The sequence below is a fragment of the Mytilus californianus genome, unplaced genomic scaffold, assembly GCF_021869535.1.
Source record: "Mytilus californianus isolate M0D057914Y unplaced genomic scaffold, xbMytCali1.0.p SCAF_9, whole genome shotgun sequence".
In the NCBI taxonomy this organism is placed as follows: Eukaryota; Metazoa; Mollusca; class Bivalvia; order Mytilida; family Mytilidae; genus Mytilus; species Mytilus californianus.
The window spans coordinates 86,855,084-86,875,161 of record NW_026262745.1 but is presented as its reverse complement, the minus strand read 5'-3'; the positions used below and the strand labels follow the sequence as shown (position 1 = coordinate 86,875,161).

At 38.0% G+C, this 20,078-nt stretch overlaps 1 protein-coding gene across 1 annotated transcript in view; it reads left to right on the top strand.

Annotated features, from left to right (window-relative positions):
- The window catches only part of LOC127714317 (transient receptor potential cation channel subfamily M member-like 2), a 156,349-nt gene that overhangs the window by 85,517 nt on the left and 50,754 nt on the right, over positions 1–20,078 (top strand). The window lies entirely within an intron of this gene.

The following is a 20,078-nucleotide window of genomic DNA, read 5'->3' as shown; positions in this document are numbered from 1 at the left end:
CCTACCTGAGACCGCTTAAATGAAGGTGAGACCCCCCTGGTCTTTCAATGTCCATAAAATCCAACTTAATCATAGACTCTGTATATGTAAAGGTTGTACTAGAAGGATTTCCCAGAATAATGTCATCTTCGATATTTACAGAGGACTTAGATTGTCACTTTTCAGCTAAAAATTGTCAAAATTTTAGGACAAAGGGCACAGGGCAACGGTGAGAGCCCCCTGATCTCTCAATCATTCTAATATTATGCAGACATTTAGTTAATAGGTACATACAAACGTGACTAAAAGGAATATGGGTACACTTCCCGTCTTCCATTATTACGGAGCGCCCAAAGTGCCAGTTGGATATTCAAAATATATAGTGAAAACCTACCTGAGACCGCTTAAATGAAGGTGAGACCCCCTGGTCTTTCAATGTCCATAAAATCCAACTTAATCATAGACTCTGTATATGTAAAGGTTGTACTAGAAGGATTTCCCAGAATAATGTCATCTTCGATATTAACGGAGGACTTAGATTGTCACTTTTCAGCTAAAAATTGTCAAAATTTTAGGACAAAGGGCACAGGGCAACGGTGAGAGCCCCCTGATCTCTCAATCATTCTAATATTATGCAGACATTTAGTTAATAGGTACATACAAACGTGACTAAAAGGAATATGGGTACACTTCCTGTCTTCCATGTTTACGGAGCGCCCAAAGTGCCAGTTGGATATTCAAAATATATAGTGAAAACCTACCTGAGACCGCTTAAATGAAGGTGAGACCCCCCTGGTCTTTCAATGTCCATAAAATCCAACTTAATCATAGACTCTGTATATGTTAAGGTTGTACTAGAAGGATTTCCCAGAATAATGTCATCTTCGATATTTACGGAGGACTTAGATTGTCACTTTTCAGCTAAAAATTGTCAAAATTTTAGGACAAAGGGCACAGGGCAACGGTGAGAGCCCCCTGATCTCTCAATCATTCTAATATTATGCAGACATTTAGTTAATAGGTACATACAAACGTGACTAAAAGGAATATGGGTACACTTCCTGTCTTCCATGTTTACGGAGCGCCCAAAGTGCCAGTTGGATATTCAAAATATATAGTGAAAACCTACCTGAGACCGCTTAAATGAAGGTGAGACCCCCTGGTCTTTCAATGTCCATAAAATCCAACTTAATCATAGACTCTGTATATGTAAAGGTTGTACTAGAAGGATTTCCCAGAATAATGTCATCTTCGATATTAACGGAGGACTTAGATTGTCACTTTTCAGCTAAAAATTGTCAAAATTTTAGGACAAAGGGCACAGGGCAACGGTGAGAGCCCCCTGATCTCTCAATCATTCTAATATTATGCAGACATTTAGTTAATAGGTACATACAAACGTGACTAAAAGGAATATGGGTACACTTCATGCTTCCATGTTTACGGAGCGCCCAAAGTGCCAGTTGGATATTCAAAATATATAGTGAAAACCTACCTGAGACCGCTTAAATGAAGGTGAGACCCCCCTGGTCTTTCAATGTCCATAAAATCCAACTTAATCATAGACTCTGTATATGTAAAGGTTGTACGAGAAGGATTTCCCAGAATAATGTCATCTTCGATATTTACGGAGGACTTAGATTGTCACTTTTCAGCTAAAAATTGTCAAAATTTTAGGACAAAGGGCACATGGCAACGGTGAGAGCCCCCTGATCTCTCAATCATTCTAATATTATGCAGACATTTAGTTAATAGGTACATACAAACGTGACTAAAAGGAATATGGGTACACTTCCTGTCTTCCATGTTTACGGAGCGCCCAAAGTGCCAGTTGGATATTCAAAATATATAGTGAAAACCTACCTGAGACCGCTTAAATGAAGGTGAGACCCCCCTGGTCTTTCAATGTCCATAAAATCCAACTTAATCATAGACTCTGTATATGTAAAGGTTGTACTAGAAGGATTTCTCAGAATAATGTCATCTTCGATATTTACGGAGGACTTAGATTGTCACTTTTCAGCTAAAAATTGTCAAAATTTTAGGACAAAGGGCACAGGGCAACGGTGAGAGCCCCCTGATCTCTCAATCATTCTAATATTATGCAGACATTTAGTTAATAGGTACATACAAACGTGACTAAAAGGAATATGGGTACACTTCCTGTCTTCCATGTTTACGGAGCGCCCAAACTGCCAGTTGGATATTCAATATATATAGTGAAAACCTACCTGAGACCGCTTAAATGAAGGTGAGACCCCCCTGGTCTTTCAATGTCCATAAAATCCAACTTAATCATAGACTCTGTATATGTAAAGGTTGTACTAGAAGGATTTCCCAGAATAATGTCATCTTCGATATTTACGGAGGACTTAGATTGTCACTTTTCAGCTAAAAATTGTCAAAATTTTAGGACAAAGGGCACAGGGCAACGGTGAGAGCCCCCTGATCTCTCAATCATTCTAATATTATGCAGACATTTAGTTAATAGGTACATACAAACGTGACTAAAAGGAATATGGGTACACTTCCTGTCTTCCATGTTTACGGAGCGCCCAAAGTGCCAGTTGGATATTCAAAATATATAGTGAAAACCTACCTGAGACCGCTTAAATGAAGGTGAGACCCCCCTGGTCTTTCAATGTCCATAAAATCCAACTTAATCATAGACTCTGTATATGTAAAGGTTGTACTAGAAGGATTTCCCAGAATAATGTCATCTTCGATATTTACGGAGGACTTAGATTGTCACTTTTCAGCTACAAATTGTCAAAATTTTAGGACAAAGGGCACAGGGCAACGGTGAGAGCCCCCTGATCTCTCAATCATTCTAATATTATGCAGACATTTAGTTAATAGGTACATACAAACGTGACTAAAAGGAATATGGGTACACTTCCTGTCTTCCATGTTTACGGAGCGCCCAAAGTACCAGTTGGATATTCAAAATATATAGTGAAAACTACCTGAGACCGCTTAAATGAAGGTGAGACCCCCCTGGTCTTTCAATGTCCATAAAATCCAACTTAATCATAGACTCTGTATATGTAAAGGTTTTACTAGAAGGATTTCCCAGAATAAAGTCATCTTCGATATTTACGGAGGACTTAGATTGTCACTTTTCAGCTAAAAATTGTCAAAATTTTAGGACAAAGGGCACAGGGCAACGGTGAGAGCCCCCTGATCTCTCAATCATTCTAATATTATGCAGACATTTAGTTAATAGGTACATACAAACGTGACTAAAAGGAATATGGGTACACTTCCTGTCTTCCATGTTTACGGAGCGCCCAAAGTGCCAGTTGGATATTCAAAATATATAGTGAAAACCTACCTGAGACCGCTTAAATGAAGGTGAGACCCCCCTGGTCTTTCAATGTCCATAAAATCCAACTTAATCATAGACTCTGTATATGTAAAGGTTGTACTAGAAGGATTTCCCAGAATAATGTCATCTTCGATATTTACGGAGGACTTAGATTGTCACTTTTCAGCTACAAATTGTCAAAATTTTAGGACAAAGGGCACAGGGCAACGGTGAGAGCCCCCTGATCTCTCAATCATTCTAATATTATGCAGACATTTAGTTAATAGGTACATACAAACGTGACTAAAAGGAATATGGGTACACTTCCTGTCTTCCATGTTTACGGAGCGCCCAAAGTGCCAGTTGGATATTCAAAATATATAGTGAAAACCTACCTGAGACCGCTTAAATGAAGGTGAGACCCCCCTGGTCTTTCAATGTCCATAAAATCCAACTTAATCATAGACTCTGTATATGTAAAGGTTGTACTAGAAGGATTTCCCAGAATAATGTCATCTTCGATATTTACGGAGGACTTAGATTGTCACTTTTCAGCTAAAAATTGTCAAAATTTTAGGACAAAGGGCACAGGGCAACGGTGAGAGCCCCCTGATCTCTCAATCATTCTAATATTATGCAGACATTTAGTTAATAGGTACATACAAACGTGACTAAAAGGAATATGGGTACACTTCCTGTCTTCCATGTTTACGGAGCGCCCAAAGTGCCAGTTGGATATTCAAAATATATAGTGAAAACCTACCTGAGACCGCTTAAATGAAGGTGAGACCCCCCTGGTCTTTCAATGTCCATAAAATCCAACTTAATCATAGACTCTGTATATGTAAAGGTTGTACTAGAAGGATTTCCCAGAATAATGTCATCTTCGATATTTACGGAGGACTTAGATTGTCACTTTTCAGCTAAAAATTGTCAAAATTTTAGGACAAAGGGCACAGGGCAACGGTGAGAGCCCCCTGATCTCTCAATCATTCTAATATTATGCAGACATTTAGTTAATAGGTACATACAAACGTGACTAAAAGGAATATGGGTACACTTCCTGTCTTCCATGTTTACGGAGCGCCCAAAGTACCAGTTGGATATTCAAAATATATAGTGAAAACTACCTGAGACCGCTTAAATGAAGGTGAGACCCCCCTGGTCTTTCAATGTCCATAAAATCCAACTTAATCATAGACTCTGTATATGTAAAGGTTTTACTAGAAGGATTTCCCAGAATAATGTCATCTTCGATATTTACGGAGGACTTAGATTGTCACTTTTCAGCTAAAAATTGTCAAAATTTTAGGACAAAGGGCACAGGGCAACGGTGAGAGCCCCCTGATCTCTCAATCATTCTAATATTATGCAGACATTTAGTTAATAGGTACATACAAACGTGACTAAAAGTAATATGGGTACACTTCGTGTCTTCCATGTTTACGGAGCGCCCAAAGTGCCAGTTGGATATTCAAAATATATAGTGAAAACCTACCTGAGACCGCTTAAATGAAGGTGAGACCCCCCTGGTCTTTCAATGTCCATAAAATCCAACTTAATCATAGACTCTGTATATGTAAAGGTTGTACTAGAAGGATTTCCCAGAATAATGTCATCTTCGATATTTACGGAGGACTTAGATTGTCACTTTTCAGCTACAAATTGTCAAAATTTTAGGACAAAGGGCACAGGGCAACGGTGAGAGCCCCCTGATCTCTCAATCATTCTAATATTATGCAGACATTTAGTTAATAGGTACATACAAACGTGACTAAAAGGAATATGGGTACACTTCCTGTCTTCTATGTTTACGGAGCGCCCAAAGTGCCAGTTGGATATTCAAAATATATAGTGAAAACCTACCTGAGACCGCTTAAATGAAGGTGAGACCCCCCTGGTCTTTCAATGTCCATAAAATCCAACTTAATCATAGACTCTGTATATGTAAAGGTTGTACTAGAAGGATTTCCCAGAATAATGTCATCTTCGACATTTACGGAGGACTTAGATTGTCACTTTTCAGCTAAAAATTGTCAAAATTTTAGGACAAAGGGCACAGGGCAACGGTGAGAGCCCCCTGATCTCTCAATCATTCTAATATTATGCAGACATTTAGTTAATAGGTACATACAAACGTGACTAAAAGGAATATGGGTACACTTCCTGTCTTCCATGTTTACGGAGCGCCCAAAGTGCCAGTTGGATATTCAAAATATATAGTGAAAACCTACCGGAGACCGCTTAAATGAAGGTGAGACCCCCCTGGTCTTTCAATGTCCATAAAATCCAACTTAATCATAGACTCTGTATATGTAAAGGTTGTACTAGAAGGATTTCCCAGAATAATGTCATCTTCGATATTTACGGAGGACTTAGATTGTCACTTTTCAGCTAAAAATTGTCAAATTTTTAGGACAAAGGGCACAGGGCAACGGTGAGAGCCCCCTGATCTCTCAATCATTCTAATATTATGCAGACATTTAGTTAATAGGTACATACAAACGTGACTAAAAGGAATATGGGTACACTTCCTGTCTTCCATGTTTACGGAGCGCCCAAAGTGCCAGTTGGATATTCAAAATATATAGTGAAAACCTACCTGAGACCGCTTAAATGAAGGTGAGACCCCCCTGGTCTTTCAATGTCCATAAAATCCAACTTAATCATAGACTCTGTATATGTAAAGGTTGTACTAGAAGGATTTCCCAGAATAATGTCATCTTCGATATTTACGGAGGACTTAGATTGTCACTTTTCAGCTAAAAATTGTCAAAATTTTAGGACAAAGGGCACAGGGCAACGGTGAGAGCCCCCTGATCTCTCAATCATTCTAATATTATGCAGACATTTAGTTAATAGGTACATACAAACGTGACTAAAAGGAATATGGGTACACTTCCTGTCTTCCATGTTTACGGAGCGCCCAAAGTGCCAGTTGGATATTCAAAATATATAGTGAAAACCTACCTGAGACCGCTTAAATGAAGGTGAGACCCCCCTGGTCTTTCAATGTCCATAAAATCCAACTTAATCATAGACTCTGTATATGTAAAGGTTGTACTAGAAGGATTTCCCAGAATAATGTCATCTTCGATATTTACGGAGGACTTAGATTGTCACTTTTCAGCTAAAAATTGTCAAAATTTTAGGACAAAGGGCACAGGGCAACGGTGAGAGCCCCCTGATCTCTCAATCATTCTAATATTATGCAGACATTTAGTTAATAGGTACATACAAACGTGACTAAAAGGAATATGGGTACACTTCCTGTCTTCCATGTTTACGGAGCGCCCAAAGTGCCAGTTGGATATTCAAAATATATAGTGAAAACCTACCTGAGACCGCTTAAATGAAGGTGAGACCCCCCTGGTCTTTCAATGTCCATAAAATCCAACTTAATCATAGACTCTGTATATGTTAAGGTTGTACTAGAAGGATTTCCCAGAATAATGTCATCTTCGATATTTACGGAGGACTTAGATTGTCACTTTTCAGCTAAAAATTGTCAAAATTTTAGGACAAAGGGCACAGGGCAACGGTGAGAGCCCCCTGATCTCTCAATCATTCTAATATTATGCAGACATTTAGTTAATAGGTACATACAAACGTGACTAAAAGGAATATGGGTACACTTCCTGTGTTCCATGTTTACGGAGCGCCCAAAGTGCCAGTTGGATATTCAAAATATATAGTGAAAACCTACCTGAGACCGCTTAAATGAAGGTGAGACCCCCTGGTCTTTCAATGTCCATAAAATCCAACTTAATCATAGACTCTGTATATGTAAAGGTTGTACTAGAAGGATTTCCCAGAATAATGTCATCTTCGATATTAACGGAGGACTTAGATTGTCACTTTTCAGCTAAAAATTGTCAAAATTTTAGGACAAAGGGCACAGGGCAACGGTGAGAGCCCCCTGATCTCTCAATCATTCTAATATTATGCAGACATTTAGTTAATAGGTACATACAAACGTGACTAAAAGGAATATGGGTACACTTCCTGTCTTCCATGTTTACGGAGCGCCCAAAGTGCCAGTTGGATATTCAAAATATATAGTGAAAACCTACCTGAGACCGCTTAAATGAAGGTGGGACCCCCCTGGTCTTTCAATGTCCATAAAATCCAACTTAATCATAGACTCTGTATATGTAAAGGTTGTACGAGAAGGATTTCCCAGAATAATGTCATCTTCGATATTTACGGAGGACTTAGATTGTCACTTTTCAGCTAAAAATTGTCAAAATTTTAGGACAAAGGGCACAGGGCAACGGTGAGAGCCCCCTGATCTCTCAATCATTCTAATATTATGCAGACATTTAGTTAATAGGTACATACAAACGTGACTAAAAGGAATATGGGTACACTTCCTGTCTTCCATGTTTACGGAGCGCCCAAAGTGCCAGTTGGATATTCAAAATATATAGTGAAAACCTACCTGAGACCGCTTAAATGAAGGTGAGACCCCCCTGGTCTTTCAATGTCCATAAAATCCAACTTAATCATAGACTCTGTATATGTAAAGGTTGTACTAGAAGGATTTCCCAGAATAATGTCATCTTCGATATTTACGGAGGACTTAGATTGTCACTTTTCAGCTAAAAATTGTCAAAATTTTAGGACAAAGGGCACAGGGCAACGGTGAGAGCCCCCTGATCTCTCAATCATTCTAATATTATGCAGACATTTAGTTAATAGGTACATACAAACGTGACTAAAAGGAATATGGGTACACTTCCTGTCTTCCATGTTTACGGAGCGCCCAAAGTACCAGTTGGATATTCAAAATATATAGTGAAAACTACCTGAGACCGCTTAAATGAAGGTGAGACCCCCCTGGTCTTTCAATGTCCATAAAATCCAACTTAATCATAGACTCTGTATATGTAAAGGTTTTACTAGAAGGATTTCCCAGAATAATGTCATCTTCGATATTTACGGAGGACTTAGATTGTCACTTTTCAGCTAAAAATTGTCAAAATTTTAGAACAAAGGGCACAGGGCAACGGTGAGAGCCCCCTGATCTCTCAATCATTCTAATATTATGCAGACATTTAGTTAATAGGTACATACAAACGTGACTAAAAGGAATATGGGTACACTTCCTGTCTTCCATGTTTACGGAGCGCCCAAAGTGCCAGTTGGATATTCAAAATATATAGTGAAAACCTACCTGAGACCGCTTAAATGAAGGTGAGACCCCCCTGGTCTTTCAATGTCCATAAAATCCAACTTAATCATAGACTCTGTATATGTAAAGGTTGTACTAGAAGGATTTCCCAGAATAATGTCATCTTCGATATTTACGGAGGACTTAGATTGTCACTTTTCAGCTAAAAATTGTCAAAATTTTAGGACAAAGGGCACAGGGCAACGGTGAGAGCCCCCTGATCTCTCAATCATTCTAATATTATGCAGACATTTAGTTAATAGGTACATACAAACGTGACTAAAAGGAATATGGGTACACTTTCTGTCTTCCATGTTTACGGAGCGCCCAAAGTGCCAGTTGGATATTCAAAATATATAGTGAAAACCTACCTGAGACCGCTTAAATGAAGGTGAGACCCCCCTGGTCTTTCAATGTCCATAAAATCCAACTTAATCATAGACTCTGTATATGTAAAGGTTGTACTAGAAGGATTTCCCAGAATAATGTCATCTTCGATATTTACGGAGGACTTAGATTGTCACTTTTCAGCTAAAAATTGTCAAAATTTTAGGACAAAGGGCACAGGGGAACGGTGAGAGCCCCCTGATCTCTCAATCATTCTAATATTATGCAGACATTTAGTTAATAGGTACATACAAACGTGACTAAAAGGAATATGGGTACACTTCCTGTCTTCCATGTTTACGGAGCGCCCAAAGTGCCAGTTGGATATTCAAAATATATAGTGAAAACCTACCTGAGACCGCTTAAATGAAGGTGAGACCCCCCTGGTCTTTCAATGTCCATAAAATCCAACTTAATCATAGACTCTGTATATGTAAAGGTTGTACTAGAAGGATTTCCCAGAATAATGTCATCTTCGATATTTACGGAGGACTTAGATTGTCACTTTTCAGCTAAAAATTGTCAAAATTTTATGACAAAGGGCACAGGGCAACGGTGAGAGCCCCCTGATCTCTCAATCATTCTAATATTATGCAGACATTTAGTTAATAGGTACATACAAACGTGACTAAAAGGAATATGGGTACACTTCCTGTCTTCCATGTTTACGGAGCGCCCAAAGTGCCAGTTGGATATTCAAAATATATAGTGAAAACCTACCTGAGACCGCTTAAATGAAGGTGAGACCCCCCTGTTCTTTCAATGTCCATAAAATTCGACGAATTCATAGACTCTGTATAAATAAAGATTGTATCAAAAGGATTTTCAGAAAAATGTCATCTTCGATATCTACGGAGGGCTTAGATTGTCACTTTTCAGCTAGAAATTGTCAAAATTCCAAGACAAAGGGCACAGGGCAATTATGATAGCCCCCAGATCTCTCAATCTGCCTAATATTAAGCAGAGAGCTAGTTAAAAGGTAGATACAAACGTTAATAAAAGGAATTTGGGTACACTTCCTGTCTTCTATGTTTACGGAGGGCCCAAAGTGCCAGTTGGATATTCAAAATATATAGCAAAAACCTACCTGAGACCGCTTAAATGACGGTGAGACCCCCCTGTTCTTTCAATGTCCATAAAATTCGACGAATTCATAGACTCTGTATAAATAAAGATTGTATCAAAAGGATTTCTCAGAAAAATGTCATCTTCGATATCTACGGAGGGCTTAGATTGTCACTTTTCAGCTAATTTTGTACCTATTAACTAAATGTCTGCATAATATTAGAATGATTGAGAGATCAGGGGGCTCTCACCGTTGCCCTGTGCCCTTTGTCCTAAAATTTTGACAATTTTTAGCTGAAAAGTGACAATCTAAGCCCTCCGTAGATATCGAAGATGACATTTTTCTGAGAAATCCTTTTGATACAATCTTTATTTATACAGAGTCTATGAATTCGTCGAATTTTATGGACATTGAAAGAACAGGGGGGTCTCACCGTCATTTAAGCGGTCTCAGGTAGGTTTTCGCTATATATTTTGAATATCCAACTGGCACTTTGGGCCCTCCGTAAACATAGAAGACAGGAAGTGTACCCAAGTTCCTTTTATTAACGTTTGTATCTACCTATTAACTAACTCTCTGCTTAATATTAGGCAGATTGAGAGATCAGGGGCTCTCATCATTGCCCTGTGTCCTTTGTCTTGAAATTTTGACAATTTTTAGCTGAAAAGTGACAATCTAAGCCCTCCGTAAATATCGAAGATGACATTTTTCTGAGAAATCCTTTTGATACAATCTTTATTTATACAGAGTCTATAAATTCGTCGAATTTTATGGACATTGAAAGAACAGGGGGGTCTCACCGTCATTTAAGCGGTCTCAGGTAGGTTTTTGCTATATATTTTGAATATCCAACTGGCACTTTGGGCCCTCCGTAAACATAGAAGACAGGAAGTGTACCCAAGTTCCTTTTATTAACGTTTATATCTACCTATTAACTAACTCTCTGCTTAATATTAGGCAGATTGAGATACCAGGGGGCTCTCATCATTGCCCTGTGTCCTTTGTCTTGAAATTTTGACAATTTTTAGCTGAAAAGTGACAATCTAAGCCCTCCGTAGATATCGAAGATGACATTTTTCTGAGAAATCCTTTTGATACAATCTTTATTTATACAGAGTCTATGAATTCGTCGAATTTTATGGACATTGAAAGAACAGGGGGGTCTCACCGTCATTTAAGCGGTCTCAGGTAGGTTTTCGCTATATATTTTGAATATCCAACTGGTACTTTGGGCCCTCCGTAAACATAGAAGACAGGAAGTGTACCCAAGTTCCTTTTATTAACGTTTGTATCTACCTATTAACTAACTCTCTGCTTAATATTAGGCAGATTGAGAGATCAGGGGCTCTCATCATTGCCCTGTGTCCTTTGTCTTGAATTTTGACAATTTTTAGCTGAAAAGTGACAATCTAAGCCCTCCGTAGACATCGAAGATGACATTTTTCTGAGAAATCCTTTTGATACAATCTTTATTTATACAGAGTCTATGAATTCGTCGAATTTTATGGACATTGAAAGAACAGGGGGGTCTCACCGTCATTTAAGCGGTCTCAGGTAGGTTTTTGCTATATATTTTGAATATCCAACTGGCACTTTGGGCCCTCCGTAAACATAGAAGACAGGAAGTGTACCCAAGTTCCTTTTATTAACGTTTGTATCTACCTATTAACTAACTCTCTGCTTAATATTAGGCAGATTGAGATACCAGGGGGCTCTCATCATTGCCCTGTGTCCTTTGTCTTGAAATTTTGACAATTTTTAGCTGAAAAGTGACAATCTAAGCCCTCCGTAGATATCGAAGATGACATTTTTCTGAGAAATCCTTTTGATACAATCTTTATTTATACAGAGTCTATGAATTCGTCGAATTTTATGGACATTGAAAGAACAGGGGGGTCTCACCGTCATTTAAGCGGTCTCAGGTAGGTTTTCGCTATATATTTTGAATATCCAACTGGCACTTTGGGCCCTCCGTAAACATAGAAGACAGGAAGTGTACCCAAGTTCCTTTTATTAACGTTTGTATCTACCTATTAACTAACTCTCTGCTTAATATTAGGCAGATTGAGAGATCAGGGGCTCTCATCATTGCCCTGTGTCCTTTGTCTTGAAATTTTGACAATTTTTAGCTGAAAAGTGACAATCTAAGCCCTCCGTAGATATCGAAGATGACATTCTTCTGAAAAATCCTTTTGATACAATCTTTATTTATACAGAGTCTATGAATTCGTCGAATTTTATGGACATTGAAAGAACAGGGGGGTCTCACCGTCATTTAAGCGGTCTCAGGTAGGTTTTTGCTATATATTTTGAATATCCAACTGGCTCTTTGGGCCCTCCGTAAACATAGAAGACAGGAAGTGTACCCAAGTTCCTTTTATTAACGTTTGTATCTACCTATTAACTAACTCTCTGCTTAATATTAGGCAGATTGAGAGATCAGGGGCTCTCATCATTGCCCTGTGTCCTTTGTCTTGAAATTTTGACAATTTTTAGCTGAAAAGTGACAATCTAAGCCCTCCGTAGATATCGAAGATGACATTTTTCTGAGAAATCCTTTTGATACAATCTTTATTTATACAGAGTCTATGAATTCGTCGAATTTTATGGACATTGAAAGAACAGGGGGTCTCACCGTCATTTAAGCGGTTTCAGGTAGGTTTTTGCTATATATTTTGAATATCCAACTGGCACTTTGGGCCCTCCGTAAACATAGAAGACAGGAAGTGTACCCAAGTTCCTTTTATTAACTTTTGTATCTACCTATTAACTAAATCTCTGCTTAATATTAGGCAGATTGAGAGATCAGGGGCTCTCATCATTGCCCTGTGTCCTTTGTCTTGAAATTTTGACAATTTTTAGCTGAAAAGTGACAATCTAAGCCCTCCGTAGATATCGAAGATGACATTTTTCTGAGAAATCCTTTTGATACAATCTTTATTTATACAGAGTCTATGAATTTGTCGAATTTTATGGACATTGAAAGAACAGGGGGGTCTCACCGTCATTTAAGCGGTCTCAGGTAGGTTTTTGCTATATATTTTGAATATCCAACTGACACTTTGGGCCTCCGTAAACACAGAAGACAGGAAGTGTACCCAAGTTCCTTTTATTAACGTTTGTATCTACCTATTAACTAACTCTCTGCTTAATATTAGGCAGATTGAGATACTAGGGGCTCTCATCATTGCCCTGTGTCCTTTGTCTTGAAATTTTGACAATTTTTAGCTGAAAAGTGACAATGTAAGCCCTCCGTAGATATCGAAGATGACATTTTTCTGAGAAATCCTTTTGATAAAATCTTTATTTATACAGAGTCTATGAATTCGTCGAATTTTATGGACATTGAAAGAACAGGGGGGTCTCACCGTCATTTAAGCGGTCTCAGGTAGGTTTTCGCTATATATTTTGAATATCCAACTGGCACTTTGGGCCCTCCGTAAACATAGAAGACAGGAAGTGTACCCAAGTTCCTTTTATTAACGTTTGTATCTACCTATTAACTAACTCTCTGCTTAATATTAGGCAGATTGAGAGATCAGGGGCTCTCATCATTGCCCTGTGTCCTTTGTCTTGAAATTTTGACAATTTTTAGCTGAAAAGTGACAATCTAAGCCCTCCGTAGATATCGAAGATGACATTTTTCTGAGAAATCCTTTTGATACAATCTTTATTTATACAGAGTCTATGAATTCGTCGAATTTTATGGACATTGAAAGAACAGGGGGGTCTCACCGTCATTTAAGCGGTCTCAGGTAGGTTTTTGCTATATATTTTGAATATCCAACTGGCACTTTGGGCCCTCCGTAAACATAGAAGACAGGAAGTGTACCCAAGTTCCTTTTATTAACGTTTGTATCTACCTATTAACTAACTCTCTGCTTAATATTAGGCAGATTGAGATACCAGGGGGCTCTCATCATTGCCCTGTGTCCTTTGTCTTGAAATTTTGACAATTTTTAGGTGAAAAGTGACAATCTAAGCCCTCCGTAGATATCGAAGATGACATTTTTCTGAAAAATCCTTTTGATACAATCTTTATTTATACAGAGTCTATGAATTCGTCGAATTTTATGGACATTGAAAGAACAGGGGGGTCTCACCGTCATTTAAGCGGTCTCAGGTAGGTTTTTGCTATATATTTTGAATATCCAACTGGCACTTTGGGCCCTCCGTAAACATAGAAGACAGGAAGTGTACCCAAGTTCCTTTTATTAACGTTTGTATCTACCTATTAACTAACTCTCTGCTTAATATTAGGCAGATTGAGATACCAGGGGGCTCTCATCATTGCCCTGTGTCCTTTGTCTTGAAATTTTGACAATTTTTAGCTGAAAAGTGACAATCTAAGCCCTCCGTAGATATCGAAGATGACATTTTTCTGAGAAATCCTTTTGATACAATCTTTATTTATACAGAGTCTATGAATTCGTCGAATTTTATGGACATTGAAAGAACAGGGGGGTCTCACCGTCATTTAAGCGGTCTCAGGTAGGTTTTCGCTATATATTTTGAATATCCAACTTGCACTTTGGGCCCTCCGTAAACATAGAAGACAGGAAGTGTACCCAAGTTCCTTTTATTAACGTTTGTATCTACCTATTAACTAACTCTCTGCTTAACATTAGGCAGATTGAGAGATCAGGGGCTCTCATCATTGCCCTGTGTCCTTTGTCTTGAAATTTTGACAATTTTTAGGTGAAAAGTGACAATCTAAGCCCTCCGTAGATATCGAAGATGACATTTTTCTGAGAAATCCTTTTGATAAAATCTTTATTTATACAGAGTCTATGAATTCGTCGAATTTTATGGACATTGAAAGAACAGGGGGGTCTCACCGTCATTTAAGCGGTCTCAGGTAGGTTTTTGCTATATATTTTGAATATCCAACTGGCACTTTGGGCCCTCCGTAAACATAGAAGACAGGAAGTGTACCCAAGTTCCTTTTATTAACGTTTGTATCTACCTATTAACTAACTCTCTGCTTAATATTAGGCAGATTGAGATACCAGGGGGCTCTCATCATTGCCCTGTGTCCTTTGTCTTGAAATTTTGACAATTTTTAGCTGAAAAGTGACAATCTAAGCCCTCCGTAGATATCGAAGATGACATTTTTCTGAGAAATCCTTTTGATACAATCTTAATTTATACAGAGTCTATGAATTCGTCGAATTTTATGGACATTGAAAGAACAGGGGGGTCTCACCGTCATTTAAGCGGTCTCAGGTAGGTTTTCGCTATATATTTTGAATATCCAACTGGCACTTTGGGCCCTCCGTAAACATAGAAGACAGGAAGTGTACCCAAGTTCCTTTTATTAACGTTTGTATCTACCTATTAACTAACTCTCTGCTTAATATTAGGCAGATTGAGAGATCAGGGGCTCTCATCATTGCCCTGTGTCCTTTGTCTTGAAATTTTGACAATTTTTAGGTGAAAAGTGACAATCTAAGCCCTCCGTAGATATCGAAGATGACATTTTTCTGAAAAATCCTTTTGAAACAATCTTTATTTATACAGAGTTTATGAATTCGTCGAATTTTATGGACATTGAAAGAACAGGGGGGTCTCACCGTCATTTAAGCGGTCTCAGGTAGGTTTTTGCTATATATTTTGAATATCCAACTGGCACTTTGGGCCCTCCGTAAACATAGAAGACAGGAAGTGTACCCAAGTTCCTTTTATTAACGTTTGTATCTACCTATTAACTAACTCTCTGCTTAATATTAGGCAGATTGAGAGATCAGGGGCTCTCATCATTGCCCTGTGTCCTTTGTCTTGAAATTTTGACAATTTTTAGGTGAAAAGTGACAATCTAAGCCCTCCGTAGATATCGAAGATGACATTTTTCTGAGAAATCCTTTTGATACAATCTTTATTTATACAGAGTCTATGAATTCGTCGAATTTTATGGACATTGAAAGAACACGGGGTCTCACCGTCATTTAAGCGGTCTCAGGTAGGTTTTTGCTATATATTTTGAATATCCAACTGGCACTTTGGGCCCTCCGTAAACATAGAAGACAGGAAGTGTACCCAAGTTCCTTTTATTAACGTTTGTATCTACCTATTAACTAACTCTCTGCTTAATATTAGGCAGATTGAGATACCAGGGGGCTCTCATCATTGCCCTGTGTCCTTTGTCTTGAAATTTTGACAATTTTTAGCTGAAAAGTGACAATCTAAGCCCTCCGTAGATATCGAAGATGACATTTTTCTGAGAAATCCTTTTGATACAATCTTTATTTATACAGAGTCTATGAATTCGTCGAATTTTATGGACATTGAAAGAACAGGGGGGTCTCACCGTCATTTAAGCGGTCTCAGGTAGGTTTTTGCTATATATTTTGAATATCCAACTGGCACTTTGGGCCCTCCGTAAACATAGAAGACAGGAAGTGTACCCAAGTTCCTTTTATTAACGTTTGTATCTACCTATTAACTAACTCTCTGCTTAATATTAGGCAGATTGAGATACCAGGGGGCTCTCATCATTGCCCTGTGTCCTTTGTCTTGAAATTTTGACAATTTTTAGCTGAAAAGTGACAATCTAAGCCCTCCGTAGATATCGAAGATGACATTTTTCTGAGAAATCCTTTTGATACAATCTTTATTTATACAGAGTCTATGAATTCGTCGAATTTTATGGACATTGAAAGAACAGGGGGGTCTCACCGTCATTTAAGCGGTCTCAGGTAGGTTTTTGCTATATATTTTGAATATCCAACTGGCACTTTGGGCCCTCCGTAAACAAAGAAGACAGGAAGTGTACCCAAGTTCCTTTTATTAACGTTTGTATCTACCTATTAACTAACTCTCTGCTTAATATTAGGCAGATTGAGATACCAGGGGGCTCTCATCATTGCCCTGTGTCCTTTGTCTTGAAATTTTGACAATTTTTAGCTGAAAAGTGACAATCTAAGCCCTCCGTAGATATCGAAGATGACATTTTTCTGAGAAATCCTTTTGATACAATCTTTATTTATACAGAGTCTATGAATTCGTCGAATTTTATGGACATTGAAAGAACAGGGGGGTCTCACCGTCATTTAAGCGGTCTCAGGTAGGTTTTCGCTATATATTTTGAATATCCAACTGGCACTTTGGGCCCTCCGTAAACATAGAAGACAGGAAGTGTACCCAAGTTCCTTTTATTAACGTTTGTATCTACCTATTAACTAACTCTCTGCTTAATATTAGGCAGATTGAGAGATCAGGGGCTCTCATCATTGCCCTGTGTCCTTTGTCTTGAAATTTTGACAATTTTTAGGTGAAAAGTGACAATCTAAGCCCTGCGTAGATATCGAAGATGACATTTTTCTGAAAAATCCTTTTGATACAATCTTTATTTATACAGAGTCTATGAATTCGTCGAATTTTATGGACATTGAAAGACCAGGGGGGTCTCACCGTCATTTAAGCGGTCTCAGGTAGGTTTTTGCTATATATTTTGAATATCCAACTGGCACTTTGGGCCCTCCGTAAACATAGAAGACAGGAAGTGTACCCAAGTTCCTTTTATTAACGTTTGTATCTACCTATTAACTAACTCTCTGCTTAATATTAGGCAGATTGAGATACCAGGGGGCTCTCATCATTGCCCTGTGTCCTTTGTCTTGAAATTTTGACAATTTTTAGCTGAAAAGTGACAATCTAAGCCCTCCGTAGATATCGAAGATGACATTTTTCTGAGAAATTCTTTTGATACAATCTTTATTTATACAGAGTCTATGAATTCGTCGAATTTTATGGACATTGAAAGAACAGGGGGGTCTCACCGTCATTTAAGCGGTCTCAGGTAGGTTTTTGCTATATATTTTGAATATCCAACTGGCACTTTGGGCCCTCCGTAAACATAGAAGACAGGAAGTGTACCCAAGTTCCTTTTATTAACGTTTGTATCTACCTATTAACTAACTCTCTGCTTAATATTAGGCAGATTGAGATACCAGGGGGCTCTCATCATTGCCCTGTGTCCTTTGTCTTGAAATTTTGACAATTTTTAGCTGAAAAGTGACAATCTAAGCCCTCCGTAGATATCGAAGATGACATTTTTCTGAAAAATCCTTTTGATACAATCTTTATTTATACAGAGTCTATGAATTCGTCGAATTTTATGGACATTGAAAGAACAGGGGGGTCTCACCGTCATTTAAGCGGTCTCAGGTAGGTTTTCGCTATATATTTTGAATATCCAACTGGCACTTTGGGCCCTCCGTAAACATAGAAGACAGGAAGTGTACCCAAGTTCCTTTTATTAACGTTTGTATCTACCTATTAACTAACTCTCTGCTTAATATTAGGCAGATTGAGAGATCAGGGGCTCTCATCATTGCCCTGTGTCCTTTGTCTTGAAATTTTGACAATTTTTAGGTGAAAAGTGACAATCTAAGCCCTCCGTAGATATCGAAGATGACATTTTTCTGAAAAATCCTTTTGATACAATCTTTATTTATACAGAGTCTATGAATTCGTCGAATTTTATGGACATTGAAAGACCAGGGGGGTCTCACCGTCATTTAAGCGGTCTCAGGTAGGTTTTTGCTATATATTTTGAATATCCAACTGGCACTTTGGGCCCTCCGTAAACATAGAAGACAGGAAGTGTACCCAAGTTCCTTTTATTAACGTTTGTATCTACCTATTAACTAACTCTCTGCTTAATATTAGGCAGATTGAGATACCAGGGGGCTCTCATCATTGCCCTGTGTCCTTTGTCTTGAAATTTTGACAATTTTTAGCTGAAAAGTGACAATCTAAGCCCTCCGTAGATATCGAAGATGACATTTTTCTGAGAAATTCTTTTGATACAATCTTTATTTATACAGAGTCTATGAATTCGTCGAATTTTATGGACATTGAAAGAACAGGGGGGTCTCACCGTCATTTAAGCGGTCTCAGGTAGGTTTTTGCTATATATTTTGAATATCCAACTGGCACTTTGGGCCCTCCGTAAACATAGAAGACAGGAAGTGTACCCAAGTTCCTTTTATTAACGTTTGTATCTACCTATTAACTAACTCTCTGCTTAATATTAGGCAGATTGAGATACCAGGGGGCTCTCATCATTGCCCTGTGTCCTTTGTCTTGAAATTTTGACAATTTTTAGCTGAAAAGTGACAATCTAAGCCCTCCGTAGATATCGAAGATGACATTTTTCTGAGAAATCCTTTTGATACAATCTTTATTTATACAGAGTCTATGAATTCGTCGAATTTTATGGACATTGAAAGAACAGGGGGGTCTCACCGTCATTTAAGCGGTCTCAGGTAGGTTTTCACTATGTATTTCTTTTTTTGGTGCTTTCCATATATATTTCTATTTATATTTCTAAATTTTTTTTAGAGTGATCGGTTTTTGTTTTTGTTTTAAGAAATATTAGATATAAAATTACAGTTTTGATGTCGTTTTATTGATAAAAATCTATATTACATAAAGACAAATATGCAAATTACATAAGCATTAATAAGGATTTATATTTGAGGACAACGAGAGTTTAAGACAACTTGAAGGGGTCATAAAACGATTTCCTACGTATCTTTTCACTCCTTTCAACTATAAAAATCATGCTTTTAATGTTATCAAATATTATATTTTTTATGATTTTCAACTAAATTTGAATATCGAACCGACTGCTAGCAGCCGGTTGGATATTGAATATCGAATATCGAATAACTAACCGGCTGCTAACTTCACATCCATAACAAAGTATGGGGTACATAATATATCTATTCATAACGATTACCTTTTATAATATGGTATTTGACATTATCAAGATGTTTGGTTTCTTGATTGACAACATATTTGTAACGATTGGAGGACGTGTTTGTCAACAAACAATTGGCATTTTCATGGGAACAAACTGTTCCCCTTCTTGTCGACTTGTTCCTTTATTCATATGAGACTTGCTTCCTACAAGAACTTCATAGGAAGAAAGAAAAGATGTTAGCAATATCCTTAAACTTTACTTTCCGCTATATAGATGTTCTCTAAATAAATAGTTCAAAATTTGGTGACAATGCTGAACGCATCTATCCAATCGAACTGAAGATAAAGGATACAACAGACGCAATAAAGTCTGCCACATATCTTGACTTACATATAGAAAATAAACAGAGAGGGTCGGTTGAAAACAAGACATTACGACGAAAGAGATGATTACAGTT